Consider the following 18,805-nt stretch of genomic DNA (forward strand, 5'->3'; position numbering starts at 1 on the left):
CCTGTTTAATTAGATATCATGATTAAATGAGTTAGCTCCAGGAACTGGTTTGTAGTAGTTTACTAGTCTACACTTGAGTATGATAGCTAAAAGAGGAGAGAAGAAGTACAGAAACTGATTTTTACCCTTCAACTGTGAAAGCATGAACTCGAGAACAAGGGGACATACGATTCTCAAATTGATACCACAGATGTAGCTACTAAAAGTCTTGGCCAAGTTCAGATATCAGTGAACTTGAGCTGAAGGTAGACTAAGTTTTCTGAAAATCTTGGGAATGCGGTGACTTGAGAACAAGGCGACCTAGGATTTTGAAATCAGTACCATAGGTGTGCCTGCTAGGAGACTGAGGGGTAACATTGGTGGTCAGTGGTCAGTATTTTTCTCTTTTTGACTGCTTCTATTTAAAGGTTTCTTATTCTGCTTTTTTTTCCAGTCTTTGGCCTGATTCAGTTAGAACAATTCTTGCTCCGGCCTCATTATCCTGTGTTGTTGTGCTGTTTTTATTAATACTAATGATCCAGGTGAAAACTACTGCCCACAATACTGAAATTCTAATAGGGTTAAAAATAGTATCGTATTTATATGCCTGGAATAAGGTGGATTTTGGTAATGAATGGTCTTGCACTTTTCTTTTGCTTTTTTGCTTCCTTTCTCCTGATTACACCGGGGAATGCTGATTAAAATATTGCGCTTCGTGGATTGTTAAAAAGTCCATCTTCACAAGCCGGAGCAAAAACAGCAGAACACGCTCGCGCTTTAACGCATGCATAAAATCTGAACACCCGGGAGATAAATGTTTAATATTAGCCTTAATGCGCGCGGTCATAATTGGCATTAGGATCCTAATCCGCGCGCTCCCTGGCGATCCGCTCCAGGTTTTGCGCGCTTTCCTCAACAGCCAGCTGCTGTAGAGCAGGGGACCGGTGAGCCGTTTCTCCTCGCCTTGTTTGCCTCCAGTCCGGCTGTAGCTCCGACTGTCTGCACGGCGTGTGGATAAGGCGCAGAGGGAACAACCGAGGGAACGCACTGAAAACCAGCCTGAAGAAGTCCTATTAGCCCCCTCCGTGCTTTATCTGCGAACCCGACCGCTGGAGACTTTAAGAAAGACTTAGCAGTGCGGGAGCAGAGCTCGGAGTTTGATTTTTTTAAACGAGACTGGGGCGCATCTCAGTCTCCTTGAAGTGATCCCTTTTTTTATGCAGTCTATCCGTAGCGCTCCCGTCGGAAGGAGCCTGGGTGCATGCACAAGAGGAGGAGGAGGAGGCGGGGGAGTAACGATCATTACTTTTGAACAGACCCTTCGCCATGGAGCTATTCGTCCGGTCCCGGGCGCGTTGGCTGGAAGAAGAATAGATACCTGGCACGGGAAACCCCACCTTTCTCTTCCACTGTGAGGAAAGTGGAGCATGCAGCCGAACCCCAGCCGTCTTTGTGCGACCCGCTGTTTAGTTTCTGGGGGCCTCTTCTGAAAAAGAAAAGAAGGGAGAGACGGAGAAGAAGAAGAAGAAGGGGGCTCCTGGTGTTGATCTGAGATTCACATTCCGCGCCGGGATCCGTATTTTGGCACGGCGTATACCCTCTGTAAGTAGCCTTTAAAAGCGGATGTTTTGAGTCTTTCAGGGGAGATGCTGGGTTATGTCTCGCTGAATCAATACCATTTATTTACACTCCCAGGATAGGATAAGGCAAATGTCAGAAAACGGGCCCACGGGCTCCTCCGGTAGTTTAAAACTGTGGTGATGGGATCAATATAAAGCCCAGAGTATAGGCGACGTTATTTTTAGGTGGGTTTCGCATCCAGACTTTAAATTAATGTGAAGTTGCTTAGTTACTGAGATGTATATATAATCCCATGTAATTTACCTTAAATGCCCACTGAGAGGTGCTTTTTTTAAAAAACGATTATTCTATGACAGTTCTTGGGTTTTCACATTACAAATGGGATTTTCTTTTAATCAAGATTCACACATGACAAGAAAATCCCTTAGCATGAAGCTGAAGCCTGTTTTTCTTCATAAGGAAAAAACAAAGAGAAGTTGATTTATATTTATAGGATATTCAAGAGTGATATTTAAAAAAAAAGAGAGCGCTCACACAAACATCTCCACCCAGTCCAGGACACCAGGAGCTAAGTAGTTGGATGTCAGTTACTGTCTCCATTTACTTCTCCATTTTGCGGCTATAAAATAAGATCATTTCACAGGGCATGTATAATTCACAGACCAGAGTCAGCCATGTGTGATGATGGGACACACTCACAAACACACTCACACTCTCTGTCTCTCACGTACACATACACACACACACACACACACACACACACACACACACACACACACACACACACACACACACACAGTTTTTACAGGCACCATCTCCCAATCTCACGTGAAGCTTTTAGAGATAGGGAGGCACAGACTAAAGCAAGAAGCCAGAGGAGAGCATGACTGTGCTGGGCAGACGTGGGAAGGTTAAATAACGTTTGCACATAATCCATACTGTCTATACCAGATCAGGATGGTGGTGCAACATTATATAAGCTAAGTTGGGGAAACTGAGAGCTTCCCTTTCATATGCTTATATAACAGCTTCATGCAGAAAAGTATGGATGAGCTGGCCTTAAAAGAAACCTGACAAAATTCACAATTCAGTCACGAACTACAAAGGGGGGGGAAAAAGCGAAAGGAAAAACTGCAGCATTATATAAGCTATATGCACAGTGTGACTAATTGTCTCGCCACCAGACAAATCCAGGCATATTTTGGGGCCGTGGCGGATAAGTTTTTTTGTGTCGTGTCGGTCAAAGACAAAAAAAAAAGTCTCCCTCGGCTGGGATGATGCTCAGAGCGTCTGGTTAATACTGACGTACCCATCAGTGATTGCTGAAGATGAAAAGGTCACTTCCTCCCCTGCCGATAGGAGGCTTTACTGTTGAATATAGATGTTGTGCTTAAAAAAAAAATGCCTCAGTTCGGGGGGTGGGGGGGTCTGTGTCTTGAAACAAGTGCTTGGACAGTGAATGGTAGGAATTCAAGGAGAAGGAGGGGAAGGGAGGAGGAGGAGGGGGACAAATGGTCTGTTGCCTCCCTCTACCCTGTCTCTACCTCCACTCCATCTCTCGCCCACCCCAGACATGCTGGTTTAGTCCATTTGTCTTGTGTTTTCTTGGGAGGAAGTGCCATCTCATCTCACATTGCGCAAATGGTTTCAGTGCATGCTAGTGTGAATTCTAGCGGGTTTTTGTAACTGCCAATTTCCATATCAAAGTGTCTGCATTTCAATAGGGAGAACTTGAGCTACCAGCCCCCTTCCTCTAAGCAGTTTTGTTCTGATAGAGAATTGCTGCTGCTGCTGTTGGAAGCTACTGACAGGATTGCTGGACACTGCAGTTGGTCATGGTTTATGTGTGTGTGCGAGAGGCAAGTGTTTGTCTTGGAAACAGATTTAGTGTGGATTGGGAGAACTTGCTGGCCGTAAGCTTAACACCAAAAGCCGCGTATTTAGCGGAAATTTTGGACGCCGTTCAGAGACGTGGTCATGTTAAAAAAGATTTTGCCTGTTAAAACATTTTCGCTCAGTATTTCTCGGGGCGAGCGTAGACCAGGAACAAAGATCTGTGTTTCAACCTCTTTAGGAGAATGGGACACCATCAGAGCAATCATGGCGATTGGGGAAAAAAAGAAAAGAACAGAAGTTGCTGAAAATATGTTTGCTTGTTTTTCACTGCCGTTTTGGTCACCGCGGCCTGCATCTAAAAAGGCTCCAAAATCAATTTGCTTTCAGTCGCTTTCTGACAAATTAAATGGTTTAATTCCAAAACCGAGCGAGCGTAGATGTAATGACACGGAGCGTTCAAGCTTTGTGTACGACTCTCGAGAACCTAGCGGTGTTGTTTTTCTTGTCGCAGAGATAATATTTATTTCCAATTCTGTGCAGCTGTTGTTTGTCAGAGAAGGAATGCGGCAAGACGCTGTTTATTTTGATGGATTCGTCTTTTTCCCCCCCCTTTCCCTTCTCCTCCCTTTGTGTGAGGATACGTGGCCTAATGTTCACAGCAATTTTAGGCAGGTTAAGTAGATGAAAATAAACACTCGCACGTTTGCACTGCAAAGAAGGAGAGACACGGGGAAAAAAAAGCCATTTCTATGCTTTGTGCGTGCCCTTACTTTGAAAATAGGATCAGCATAGGTTAATAGTGAAAGAAAGTGCAGTGTGTGAGATGTTATTACACAGAGACAGGGAATGGAAATGCCATTGGAAGCGCGGTAGGGGTCGGTGGCCCCTTCGTGGTCATCCTGCTCCTGGGTAATAACATGAGCCAACCACTTCCCAACCTTCAAGAGGAGAGACCTCGCTGCTTCCTCTCCTTCCTATGTTTGGACAAAATATGATCACAAAACTTGTGAAAGAGGCGAGAGTAGGAGGCCACTTTTCCGTGTTGAACCAAAGAGTAGGATAGAGAAGGCTGAGGAGGTGGGGGGGCGGAGGTGGATAAAGCAGGACTTCACCTGCCATCTTCACTCACGGCAGGCGGGTTTGACAGCTGACTTGTTCTGTTCCTCTGACTGGCTCGCTGCGAAAAAGTTGGACAAACAAATGGACAGGAAGAAGGTCTGAGAGGGGCGCAGGTGGGATTATATTCATTTTAGTGGAGAAGCACACTTTAGATGCTTTTCTCATGAATGGTTGAATTCTCCTTCCCTGTTAGGACTGACTTACTCCTGTGTTGTCTACAATGGCTTCTGACAAAGCTCAGAGAGCAGGGCTGCCTTCATTGTGTATGTGTAGGAGGACAGGGCAGCAGCAACTGTGGTGAGTTTGGTGAGTCAGGAAAGAAACAAGAGTGGGGAAGAAACCATGCTGCGGTGTGCTGAGCCGAGCCCGGTTCTTCAAATTATTAAAAAGCTGCTGAAGAGGAGAAGTACATGCATTCTGCTCTGTTGAGGTTGCTATCAGTGGAGGGATTTGACATCAGTGCTCCTTCTAAGATGGATTTTGTCCTGGCTGAGTGTTGCTGCAAAATGGTCTCAGGTCTGGAGAGTAGTGTCTGAATCTTAGGGGCTGACACCAAACCTGATATTTACCGGTGATGCTCACATTGAAGCGGTACTCTTGCCTGTTAGCCAGAAGGAGGGAGGAAAATGCACAACAGAGGAGTGTGGGCTTAAAAAGAAGAAAGCAAAGGGCATTTTGTTTATTTAACAAAGTGCTTCGGGGTGAGTTTCTCACTCGCTGCAGAATCCTATCATAGCCATTTTGTGGCTCGCCTCAAAAATAAAGAGACAGATGACTGGAACGAATGATTATGTGTTAGGGTAGTTAACCCGATGGATAGATATACGGTCTCGCTCCTTTTCGCTGAGATCTGAGGGAGAAAAATTCTCTCCCATACTACCACCTCCTGCGTTTAAAATGACAGTTAACTTTCCCCCACTGGTTTAAAAATGGATGTTTAATGATCAACAGAGGCTTGGCGCTTAGGTCTAGTAGTCACGCTGGCTGTAGATGCGCTCACCGCGGAGAAAGCTACCTCCTCTGTGTTGTTAGGGGACTCTGCTCAAACAGAGACCGGTTCTTGAGTGATGGATCGTCAGAGGTCTCTTTGGGGTGTGTGTTAACCCTTTGGAGTGTGCAGATCTCGCCCAGTAGGGGAGCCGTCAGCGGCATGTGATGGATGTGTCCCAGGTCTTTAAGCTCCATATATCAGAAGATTAGCACTGACCTGTGCTGTCTGGGCAGCCCTCAGAGCTTCTTCTCCAACACTGGCTGGCATTAGCATATTAGGACACTGCTCTGTCTCAGGGGGATACGAAGATAGGGTTCTTTATTTGGTTCTGCCACAGTATAGGTCACAGGAAGTGTGCAGATTAAAGGCTGAAGGCTTTGTGTTGGTATTAGGTGTATCTGACAGGTCATCTGTCTTGAGCCGAGGAAGCGCTTCTCTCTTCTTCAAATTCCTAAATAGTATCATATAATTATCCCAGAAATTGAAGCTCAGGCCATGCTTCACTGCAGAAAGATCTCCTTGTTCATCCTTCATGGTATTCATGAATCACATAAAAATGGAAATGAGTCAGCTGATGTGGGGTAACATCGTTATTCCTCAAAGAGATCGGACCAGGTATACACCCACACCCATGTTTTATTTTCCAAATGAGTAATCGTCATGGCCTCCGCGTGTGATGGACAGCACGAATTCTGCTATTAAGTGCTTTCGCACAAACATCACAGGAGCATTTGCTTCCCGAGAAGCTACTTAGTGTATTACAAAGCTAAATTGAACATAATATTTGGGTTCTTTCACTTCCTTCAATTTTGCTGCAGATTCCTTCAAATGATCATAAAAACGCTTCCACCGTTAGTGCTCTCATGCAGTGCATTTTCTGTCCAACTCTTAAATGTCACCTCCCACGGTATTGCTGGCATTTGTTCTTGTTGTGTCTTTATGTACAGAAAGAATACTTTGAATGCCAATTTTTCAAGGAGCTGTTTTGCTACATTGGGTGAAAAAAAGAAAAGAAAAATAAGAGGAGAGAGGCACGGGATCACCTGTAGTGCGCCGGCTCTTTGTCTCCCATGTCTAATGGCTATTTGATGCCTACTTGGTGTCACTCGGTGCCTTGTGATGAAGCCAATGTATTTTCAAGGTGAGGAGATATTGTCAAAGCCCTTGAACGTTCCTCGGGCTTTGATTGGCAGGCGTTGTCACAGAAGATGAGGAGTGGTGGGAGTCGCACAGCAAAGAGAATCTATTACCTAGGATTGCGAGGCGTGCTTTCACAATGTGTCAGTGCAGTCAGCCATCTTGCGCTCTCCGTGTCAGGAACAGTCCCCTCATCGGCGCAATGAGGGAGCAGCTTTCAAGTTTAATTTTACTGGTTACCATAAGTGATGTTATTGATGTTTTTCTTCTTACTCGGGTTTCGTAGCATGATGAATTAGCTTGTGAAACCAAAAACATTTAGGCGTTCATCACCGTCAGTGTGTAATCTATTTTGTGATTGCTGGCAGTCAATATTAAAAAAGAGACAGAAAGAAAGAAGGAAAAAGAAATGCAAATGGCATTCTGGCAAAAAAAGAGAGAAGAAGAGCAATATAAAACTCAAAATTCAGCCGAGCCCTTTCTTGCTGATTTCCGACATTTCAAAAGCCTCCTTAATACACACTGAGAGGGGCTGCAGGCTCTCAGGGTTGCAGTGAGAGAAGGAAGCCTGTTGTTGATCAGCCAAGCAAATCAGATCTTGATATTTGAAGAGTGGAGTTGTGATTGCTAATCACTCCACTGCTGAGTTTTAATTAGGAGACTCATAAGCATTCTGTCATTTCTCAGCAGAGCATAGTCAAGCATCAGATGTACTTAAGAGAACAAATAATTAGTTGTCTTAGTAGTTGGGGCTACCAAACAAGCACGTGCACGGGTTTTGTTTTAGCTTTTTATTTCATGGATTAATTAGTATTTTATACTATGTACTTGCAATGATTAAAAATATTACTGCTAACTGTGCTTAATGCGAGCCCGTGTGCTTTTCACATCTTAAATCATATCTTGATCTCATTAAAGGATAAACTGGGGTTGTTTTGAGCCGAGCAGCAGCCGTGCGTGGACACTTTGTGCATGTGCTTATCACCAAAGGAAGCTTTAAACTATTTTCTTGGGGTTATTGCTATAGATTGGACCGAGCTTATTTTGAATGGGTAGGTTTCTGTCCTGTGCTCCTAAGACCTTTGTTAGGACATTTTAATTACAGCAGAGCTGGATGTAATTGATCTAGGCTTAGAGGGATTTCACTGTCAATGAGAATGAGCCTGGGCGTTAATACAGCCGAGCAAACGCTTCCACCTCTGTGCCACACTAACACACTCACACACACACACGGTGGAGACAAGAGGAGATATGCGGTGGCTGTCCTTTATTTCAGAGGGACCTCTGTGTTTTCCGTGTAACGGTTAAATCAACCTTGCGGGACTGGCTTACATGATAGTGCAGACGAGTGTACCTCTGCCTTTAGTTGAACATATCTGTTGCCCACATTGTTGGCACCTGGAGTGCTCTCTTACGGAGCACTTTCTTCACTGGTTCCATGTTGTCACCCACAACCTTGAAATTTTTATAAGGCTGTTAGATAATGCTTCCCGATGAGGGTGAATTATTGATGGTCTTGTTCGTATGAGTGGGACAGGGCAGGCTTTTAACTCTCTGAGCTGCTGGGTCTCTTATCCGGTAACTAAGGGACACCGCACAAACACCCAGAGGAATGATGTACTGGAGGGAGGAAAAGAAAAACGGAGGCAGGGGGCTGAAAATAAAATAAAAGAAGCATGCATCCTTTACGCTACTGTTGGGCTAAGCCACAGCACAAGGGAAATTTGGCAGCAGAGAAAAGCGTTGCATCGACTGAAGCCTTTTCTTTGTTTTTTTTTGTTTTTTTGAAGCATTGAAAAGTGATGTGGTGGCCGTGTATTTTTTGTTTGCAAGGATACACACAGAAGTCTGCCTTTTGCGATTTCTTTCCTTTTTTGCAGAAACACATGCTTCAAGTTTAGTACATGTGTCAACACAGGATGTGATGTCAGGAGAGAAAAGCGGACAAATAAAGTTTGTAACCCGGGTAAGGCTGCAGAAACGAGTTGATTAATTGATTAGGTGGTCAAATAAAAAGTGATAACTGATTGATTATCCCAGAGAAGTAAAAACACAAAGCATTCTTTGGTTTCTGGCTGGATGTTTTTGGCTTTTCTCTCGCTTGTAATCAGAGATAATTCGATGTGTTTTGGGCTTTGGACTTTTGATTGGACAAATCAGGCAATAAGAAGATGTCACACAGATGGATAAATGAATAACATAGACGGGATAATATACAAAACGAAGATAATGATCAGTTCTTTAACGGATGGTTTTAGCAGGCTCTTACCAAATGTGAAGTCCTTGTGTCCTTTCACAGTTTCAAATTTGATAAATGTGGCTATAAACACTCAAGGTTTTGGTACATATCTGCTCCAAGGCAGTGTAAACAGTATTTATGAATGCTCTTGGAGGCAGAAACCACACAGCCTTGAGTCTTAATTAGTTTTTTGGTGAAAGTGAGGTCTGAGCTGTTCATTTGACCCTGAATGGCAAACTGTGTAACCTGCTGCACACACAGAGCTCTTCGCTGTGTCTGTCTCTACTGAAAACGTAGCTGCATTCTAGTAAAATCAGTCCTCAGCCATTAATTGTACACCCGCACAACCTGACAGCTGTCCTGATTCTTATAGCTCGCACTTTCATCATTGTCCCAATTCATTCTCTCTCCTCTCAACTGGGCCTCGTGTTTGCATTACAATGGAGCGAGCAGGACGAACTGGTGGAAATACCGGTAAAGCGTATAATTTAGCAAGCAGAAATCTGCAGCGTTGTGCTTGAAGCTACATTTTGGATTTTATTCTAGCGTCTGCTTTTTTTCAGCCACAAAAAAATCTTAAGTTTGGCCTTAAAAAGCAGCCTGTCTTTTGTCAAATCGTCGCAGGTTTGGTGCATTTAAAGCAAGAAATCCTATTCTGAGTTTAGAGACGCATCCAGCTGTTTAGAGGCTCTGCGTTAGTCTTTTTCGATGTGTTGGAGGTCATGTTGCATTCATTCGTCAACCTGCTGTGGTCCGTCTTCACAATGAAAATTTAAAGTAGTTTACAGCTCAATCAGCGATAGTCACTCTTGAATAATAACCCCGAGACTGTCTCAGCGAAGACAGGAACAGCACAAGAAAGCAATTATGTACAAAGAAAACGAGAAAAACAAGTCCAACCAGCTTCCATTTCCCACTGGAAATGCTGTAGATTGATGCCTGTGAGTTTGTTTCCAAAGGAACAGACAGAGGGGGTGGACAAATTAATAGAAACCAATACTGAGAAGAAAAAAAAAAAAAAAAGGATTTGTGAAGAAAACAAGCACAAAAACTGTCCAGGCCTCCACGTATGTGCATATTAAGTCCATGGCTCATTTCCAGCTCAATACAGCCAAGTTGTGAATGTGGGCAATATGGCTAAAAGATATTAGCTTGAGCATGGGTGAAATACTGAATCTCTGCAGAAGGATTTCTCTAATCGGTGCTTTAATTCAGAGGAATCAGTCTTCAATAAATGATGGTAGATTTGAACAGACAAAGTCGAGATTACTAGGAGTTTGAAATGATCATTATTATTATTTCTTTTAAACAACATTGATTAAAATTCAGATCTTGAGTCAGAAGAATATTCGGCTCCAAAACTGTCCCTTTGGGACATGCCGGGTGTCTGTGAACTTAATCATATTTTCTGGCTTCTCTCAAACACCGCCACAACTAACATGCCATCAATCATACCCAATTTTCTCTTTTGCTCTTTTTTCAATTAAAGTCTAACTAAATTTCAGTTGCTTCTCTGATGAATGGCGCTTAGCTGAATATACAGTAATGAGTCAGCTTCAAAAGAGACTAAGCACCACATTTGAACATGAAAGTAGCAGGTCTGAGCAGTCATTACTTGAATTAGCAGGTACTGGGCACAGAAAAGAAAATTAATGTTCAACACTGTGCCAGGTATTGTTCATAACTGTTATGGTTGTGTAGCGATAATGCATTGTTTTCAAGGTCTTTCCTGATTTTTGAAAAAAGACAACTAAAAACTATTAAAAGAAATAAGAAGCCAAACTGTGGTGAAGTAATTTAAACGCAAGAAACATGGGTCAAAACAATCCAATAATCAAAAATTTCATATCACAGCGGCTCAAACGACTGCATGAAAAACAAAAGTGGGCTCTTGTGCTCAGAAATCCCTTCAATTTGCTGAGCGTTGAGCATCTTTTAGATTATAGTGTTGGTTTCACAGCCTGCAACTTCACTGTTTTGGTCCACTCTCCGTGCTCTCATAGTGTCATTTACTGCAGCAGCAGACAGTTGTTTTTCACCAAAGAGGAAAAAAAAAAAAACCCTACGCACACTACCTGCCCATCAACAAACCACAGGCAGACAAATTTAGCAACTAGCCAATAATGGAGCATTTAGCAGCTTAAGAGCCAGATATTTCCCTCGGGAGTTTTGGAGACCACGGCAGAGCTAAAAGAGAGGGGTGTATTGGCCAGAAATGCGACTCCAAATGAATGATAATGCCGGGCTCTAACTGCTGGATGTGTAATTAGGCAGTTGTTTGCTAACAGATTGAATAAAAACACTTGGTCATCATATGTCAGTGTTTTGTTTACAGCTCCATCTGCGGGCCCTAATCCTCAAGTCGGACTAAAAAAAAAGAGATAGCAAACTTTTAATAAAAAGTGCCGTGGACGGAAAAAAAAAAAATGTGGTAGTGAGGTTAAACAGGCTCCTATCAGATGTGAACAAAAGCACAAAAACTGAGATATTTACTAGTAAACAGCTTAAAAGTCTAAACCGTAAGTTCGCATGTTGCACACCATGATTCGAACAGGCACAAATCGCTTTCATCCAGTGCTCAGCCATAAACTTGCACTTAGCTACCTGGCATCGAAACGCAGACAAAATAAAACGGTGCTAAATGTTTTTCTCGAAATCTAATGAGTTTACCTGCAGAGAAAACCCGTATGTGTCTGCTGTCGACTGTTAAACATGGAGGTGGGTCCGTAATAGCATTGGCAGCCGTCTCGTGGGACTCATTAGGTCTGACGATTACGCCGCACAGTGGTGTAATGGCCAAGGTGTATGAGGCAATTTTACAGGACTACTGTTGCTGCTCCCCGTGTTGCGGCGGTTTTATGAATTAAATCAAATTCCTGGTATGGTTTCCCCTGTCACCGGATATAAACTTCCTTTAACATTGTGGAAAACCCTGTAGAGAAGAGTGTGGAGTCAGTTTCCACCTCCCTCCATTCTCACCCAGTCAGAGGCTTTAGTCCTATAATTATACACGTTCACGCTATAGTCTTAATATTTTCTCATATCAGCACATTTTTTATGTCTCCAGTCACTGAGCTTCAGTTATATAAGAGGAGTCCTTAAGGGTTATTTACTATTCCATGTGGTGCTTGATTTGCATTATGTGAGTGCGCACTGGAAAGTAGGTCAGTATATCAGTAATATTAAATATCAGCGCAATTGTTTGACAGTTTTGGCTTGTTCGCATTCATTATTGCAAGCTGTTTTTCTTTTTTTAATCAATCAGATTATTTTAGGGTTAAATTAGTACATTAGTGCTGCGCCTAACAATTATTCTCAGCATCCTTTAATTTAATATAATTTTCTTACTACATTATTGTTTCTTTAAATGTTTCATGTGTGTTGTTTTGCTGAATCTCGTGTATAAAAAAGCACAATTAAGTGATTATAAAACACCTGCTGTTAATGCTCTGCCAGGTGACTCATTGCTTTAGATTATTATTATTTTTTATTTATTTCTTGTCATATTGTGATTTACACCGAGTTGCTATTTTTTGTATTTTTACCTAAAACGGATGTAGCTAAAAGCACGTTTCTGTTATAACCCCCCTCCACCCACTTCATAAAGGCTGTAATGCAGAAAAGGGGTTTAGTGAGTGTGTAATAGTATCAGAAAAAATATATATGTACGTTTATTGGACTTTGTTTCCAGAAATTTCAGAAAACAGCAATTGTGTAGGTGTTTGTTGGAATAGGAATAGGAAGACTTCACAATATCTGCAAATGAAATGGCAATTTTATTCACACAGTACACTTCAATATGTTACGCTTAACATAAAAGATAAGAAAATAAAAACCTGAATGGCTCTACTGTGCCTTAAGGTAATAAAAAACAGCAAAAAAGACTTTATAAAGAAATAAAGAATAAATAAAGAAATACAAGTTACCATACATACTACACACACACACACACACACACACACACACACACACACACACAATAGTTATTAAGTGCAAGCCTTTGAGAATAAAAAAGGTTTTGAGTGAGTTTTTAATGTAGACACAGTTGAGTTCAAAGGTCACTTTTAAAACTGTAAACAGTAACCAAAAGGAGCAAAAATACTTCTTGTTTAACTTGGTTCACACAATATATATATATATATATATATACATATATATATATATATATATATATATATATATATATACATATATATATATATATATATATATATATATATTAGGGGTGCAACGATACACAAAATTCACGGTTCGGTTCGGTTCGATACTTTGGTGTCACGGTTCGATATTTTTTCGATACAAAAAAAATGTTCATGCCTTTTTAATTTGTCATTTATTAAAATTATAAATATATATTTTAACTCAAAAGTACAGTTTTTAAATTTAACCCTAACCCTTGTGCGCGTTTTTTATTTTGACAGCGAATGCGCACCTGCGGACCACTTATGTGCAGCCCTGGTTATTTAGCTCGTCATATTGCAGCCACAGAAATTCTTTTGTCCATGAAACCATAAAGCTGCACTTTCTTTTTGCCTTATAGTCTGATTTGTCATAACTTCTCCGTTTTGTGGTAAGCTTTTCTTTGGCTGTCACTTCTTCACCCTGACCTGTCTTATTTGGCTCAGCAGAACTAAAATATATATATCCTGCTACTTTTACACACGGACTCACATAAGCTCAGCGATTCTCTGCGCGATCAACCTCTCACATGTTTAAGCTTGCTGCGGGAGATTTCACTTGTCATGTTTGCATAGTAAGCTAACGATTAATAAGACGATGTCAGAGGAATTGGTGCACAAATTATCATCACTCACAGATCAGTGCTGTCATTGCAAAGTGAAAGCAAAAAAACAAGCGCAAATTCAAATGCGATTTCAATATGTCACATATTGACAGTGGCTCACCGATGCCAATGACATAATTACCCAGCTACATTTCTGAAAGAATGCAAAAGCATTGACATATATTTTTCCTACAATAGCCCGACGGGCAGGGCAGAGAGATTTTTGTAGCCCGACTGGAAAGATCGCTAGCTCCGGGACGTCGGGCTAGCGATTTTGCAAGCCCTGTATCTGATTGAGGAATCACTCATCTTTGGAAAAGAGAGTTTATTACAGAGAAATGTCTCTTTCCAAAATAAAAGCTATACTATCCGCTTCTTCTGGGCTATATTCTCAGCAGCATAAGGAGAATCACGTGCTAACAGCTGTCTAAATGACTCGGCTAAAGTTAGTAGCATGCTTGTTGTTTTTGTCTTTGCACTAGGATGATGTCGGCGTAAATGTGCAGTCATATTCGTTGTGTTCCCACTAGTGCTTTCAGGTTAATCTCGTTGAAATGACCTTAACGCCACAACACGGCAAATCTCCGTTAACGAGCTACCGCCGATCGCTCCGTGCATGGGGCTAGACAGCCAACACGTTAACGAGCTAACTGCGCTAACACACTAGTTCACACCAATGTAATTAAGCATTGCATGGCACATCCAACATACTGTTTTACTTTAGTCCATGACTCGCTTACCTTCAGGGTCATACGTCACATGAAAACAAAAATAATTCCAAACGCCAGATCTGAATGAGGGTGGGGGAGGTCCATCTTGCAAGGAGAGCTTAACTTCTGTCTCGCTAGCTTGCCCTGCGCTCTTCCTTCTGACTATGCTGTCTGTGTTGAGCGCTCAGTGGATCTGCGCTCGACAGTGCAGCCTAGGCGGAGTAGTCGAACGCAGATTCACTGAGCGCTCAACACAGACAGCATCGTCAGAAGGAAAATTGATAAAATAAATTAAAAATGTTGTATTGTTCGATACATATGCGTACCGAACCTAAAGCACTGTATCGAACGGTTCAATATCGATACGAATATCGTTGCACCCCTAATATATATATGTATATATATATATATATATATATATATATATATATATATATATCCCAGCTCAGTTATTACATTGAATAAGGCGCTTTAGAGAATTTGCTTCTGGAGTGAATCACAGAAAGTTGATATTTTTTCTGTCCTGGCAATGACACCGATAATTATTTCATTTTTTATTTTGCATTTTTAACACGAGCATTAAAGAAAAGAAAAAGAACCAGTTTTCAAACACGAGTAGTGAAAACACCACCAGCTTTTTGTGACTGTGACATATGGATTTCCTGATTTTAAACTGATTTGTGATTAAAAATCTGCCTATCATGAGCACACAAACAAACAAAAACTCCAAGATGATCTCAAAAAATCAATGCGTATCCGTGAATGTCACTGACTTCTACGACCCTGATCTAATAGAGACCTCACAGACGTCCCACAGCGGGGAAACACACCATGTGCTGAACAAACACACATTATGCAAAACAGACTGAATTTTTGACCAAAAAAAGCCCTTTAAATGCACTTTAAATTGGACAAACATGGATCGCAATGAGGCCGCAAGGATAGATACATCACAGTATGTGTAGTGAGCCATGAAGATCTCGTTGTGGCAAAGCAGGAACTGCATTAAATTGTTCCCAGTTGAGAGAATCCATATAACTTTAAATAGCTTCTAAAATCTGTATGAAAATGCAGCGAGCATGAAGTGTAAACCAAGATGTCAGGAGAGACATAACAGCCTGTTTGAGTGATGTACAGTGTCATGTCCTTGTGTTAAAAATAAGATCCGGCTCTGTGAGGAACATTAATGTAGCAGCTCTGTGGGTGAAACACAGCGAGGGAGGGACTGCACCACTGGCAGATTAGAGGAAACTTTAATCAATGTTAAATGAGGTTTAATCCAAAGTTAACTTTTTATTCAGTAATAATTAAACTAAATAATGAACTAATGCGACTGTGCCAGATGACAAAGTAGACATATAATCAATAATCATGATTCCTTTCATTTAAAAAAAAGTCAAAACACTTTCCCTTTTATAGTCTTTCCTTTGATTTAAACGCAAAAATGATTCCTTTCTTTTTGACAGTCCAGCTGAGAAAACCCGAGTGAGATGAAGAGAATACCTTTGCCCTGACTTTTACTTGTCAGGCTACACCCCTGCTCTCTGATCGGTAGTCTAGCGAGACAGGATGTGCTAGTAGAGGCTAGGAAAAAAAATATTGAGAACGCTGCTCTTTTATTTTACTCTAAATATTCTCTCTCTTAAAAAGGTGCCAAAACGGATCGGCATCAAAGACCAGACAGAAGCATACGTTTGATCAATAGCAACATACTATTATTAACATTTTTTAATAATATATATATAAAAATTGATATAGAAATGCTTATATCTGAATCTATATTATCTTTGCTTGGCCAAACAAGTAGTGATGCAGTAATTTGCAGTAAAGGAACATGTTAGATGTATTTAAATATCTAAATGTGCCTACATGTGCCATCTCACTTAATAAAAAAACATATCAGTGCCAGAGAATTTTTTTAAAGCTTCTTTTACTGTAACATCTACTACTGGGGTGTCAACTATAAGGTTCAGGGGCCAGAATCAGCCTGGGAAAGATTCAAATCTGGCCCACTGGAAAGCTTTGGAAAATGTGAGGACTGCATAGGTTTTGAGGTTTTACAGTTTTTCCTGTTGATAAAGACTCCACAGTATTCCCATTCATACTATGCCAAAGTAGTAATAAACAATGAAATGACAGAAAAAAGCCAGTTTTTCTAGTTTTACTTTAGTGGATCCACAGTTAAAATATTACATATAAATGCTGGGCACTAAGCTGCCCTCCATTTATAATAGCAAGGCTACCAGAACTTTTTCTGTCTCTTTACACATTTATCATGTAAAAACACCGAGACATACTGTTAAAATTGCAGCTTCTTTTTCTTATATTAAAATATCTCACGGATTAAATGTTCACTTAAATGCCGTTTAAAACGGAGCATGTCTGTATATTTCAGCCCCATCTGAGTCTTGCCGTGTCAGTAACTTGTGTGGCTTTTAGTGGTTTGACCTACCAGTGGCGAGTAGAAATAAACTCTTGATAACACCTTAAGCCGGGCCTATATCCGAAATGACAACCCTCAGATAGTTTGCAAAATAGCGTGCCTCTCCCCTCGGTCTGTTCTGGCCCAGACCCCAAAGCTGAGATCACTTCGGGCCACATGTAGGATTTCTTCTCCTTTCTCGTTGTTTAAACAAGTTGTTGTCAGAGGTGGAAATTAATGCTGGATTATTTCGATTTGATGGCAACACATGAATGAAGTTTTGCAAAGCTGGAGGCTGATTGCGCCGTCACTCCTCGCCTGCATGTTGTTCATTAATGTCACAGATGTTGTGTGTTAGCGGTTAACATCCTACTAAAACCTAATGCAGTCTGAATGGAACTACAGTGTGTAAAAATTTAACATCGAGTCAGTGCGCAACCTCCCCCCCCCTGCGAAAAGGTGTGAACATCAACATATCACCCAGTGGAAACGTGCTGAAAGTGAATGAATCTGTTGTGAATGCGCTGCTCGTGTGTAGTAAGGTTAGGTTGAAGGGTGGAGGGGTGGGGGGTGATATTGCCAGGCCAATCGCGTTTTCCCTCATAACAAATGCAGCTTTAATGCTGTACGAGGTGTGTGGGTGTGTTTGTGTGTGGATAAAGAGCGAACGGGTTGGGGGGCGGAGTGCTAGCATTATGCGTGGAGGAGGTGAGAAGTGAGGCCTTCAGTAAATTTATGAAGAGACTGATTGAAAGGAGAAACCGCTCTTTTTCGTGTCAGTGTCAAGCTGCTCTCTGCTCCTCTCCAGTGACCCTACTGCTCAACCAACTGCTCTGAGGTCAGCCTATTCATTTTGGTGCCAAGCAGGAACAGCTACGGCGCTCAGTAGTAGCCTGTAGCCAGATATCAGTGAATAAAACTGACACCTCGGTCATTGTCTCCCTCTGTTTTTCTTTGATCTCTTCAAATACGTGTGGTATGATGTAGCTTTTACAGATCCGGGGTCAACTGGGGGAATCGGGGAGCGTCACAGCAGTGATGATAAAGCCAGTGCTGAAGCGATGGCTCATTAAAGCCGTTTTCTTGGCAGAAAATGAATCTCCCAACAATTTTGATAATGTATTAGTTGTTTAAATCGGTTATCAAGCAGAATGCTGAACATGCACTGCCGTAGCTTCTCAAACATGAAGATTAATTAAGAAGAAAGAAGCAAGAGAAGCGCTCGCTGTCTCAAATGAATCTTTCAAAGCCACATTTTTCTAAAGAATTACAGTGTGGAAACACACAGTCCCCCGAAGACCCAAACAAACAATGCAATATACATGCAGACTGGAGCAAAACATCATTTTCTGTTACTCCTGTTACTCGCAGCCTTTTTTTCTTTTGATACTCCAAACAAATTCATCAAAACCCAGTGAAATTGTTCGATTGAGATATTGTTTGTTCGCTTTAGAAACACAGAACTAATCTTAAATCTACTCCGGACACTTGGAAGTCCTCACTCTTCTTTGTGTGTACAACTTCACATCACTCACTTTTTTTTTTTTTTGCTTGTTTCAATATCGTCACCGTTAGACTCAACTGGAAGCTTTTTTTTTTATCGGTGACATTTCATAAGCTGTGGTAAAAATAATTGTTAGGTGTTAATTTGATCGTTGACAGACAAAGCAGACCGGGGATGGTAATTATTTTAGGCAGCTGTCATTATTTGTTGACAGGTGATTTCAACTACCGGCGTCAACAGAAGATTCCACTTTTTACCCTTTATCCAAGTGTCTGCTCCCCCGCACGGCTCTTTTTGAAAGCTACACACCATCCTCTCTTCATTTTGCTTGACACTAACCTGGCTGTTCAGCCCGGGTCTTCTTTGTTCTCTTCACTTTGCTAAGCTTCTTTGCTCACCCCTCTCTGTTTCACCATGTCCATTTGCCCGCTGGCACTCTATCTTATCTACTGGCTCAATCTTTTGGCCAAGAGCCGCTGAACACACCAACTGTTGTGCTCTCTC

General features: G+C 41.6%; 1 protein-coding gene across 11 annotated transcripts in view; it reads left to right on the plus strand.

Moving 5' to 3' along the window:
- The first annotated feature begins 948 nt into the window (after positions 1-948).
- The window catches only part of adgrl2b.1 (adhesion G protein-coupled receptor L2b, tandem duplicate 1), a 94,811-nt gene continuing 76,954 nt past the window's right edge, over positions 949-18,805 (plus strand). For all 11 annotated transcript variants that reach the window (XM_014412315.3, XM_014412321.3, XM_014412319.3 and 8 more), the window contains exon 1: positions 949-1,581. The gene's annotated coding sequence lies outside the window, so the exon portion shown is untranslated. The remainder of the gene's footprint in view (positions 1,582-18,805) is intronic.

This window comes from Maylandia zebra, linkage group LG18 (assembly GCF_041146795.1).
Source record: "Maylandia zebra isolate NMK-2024a linkage group LG18, Mzebra_GT3a, whole genome shotgun sequence".
Lineage (NCBI taxonomy): Eukaryota > Metazoa > Chordata > Actinopteri > Cichliformes > Cichlidae > Maylandia > Maylandia zebra.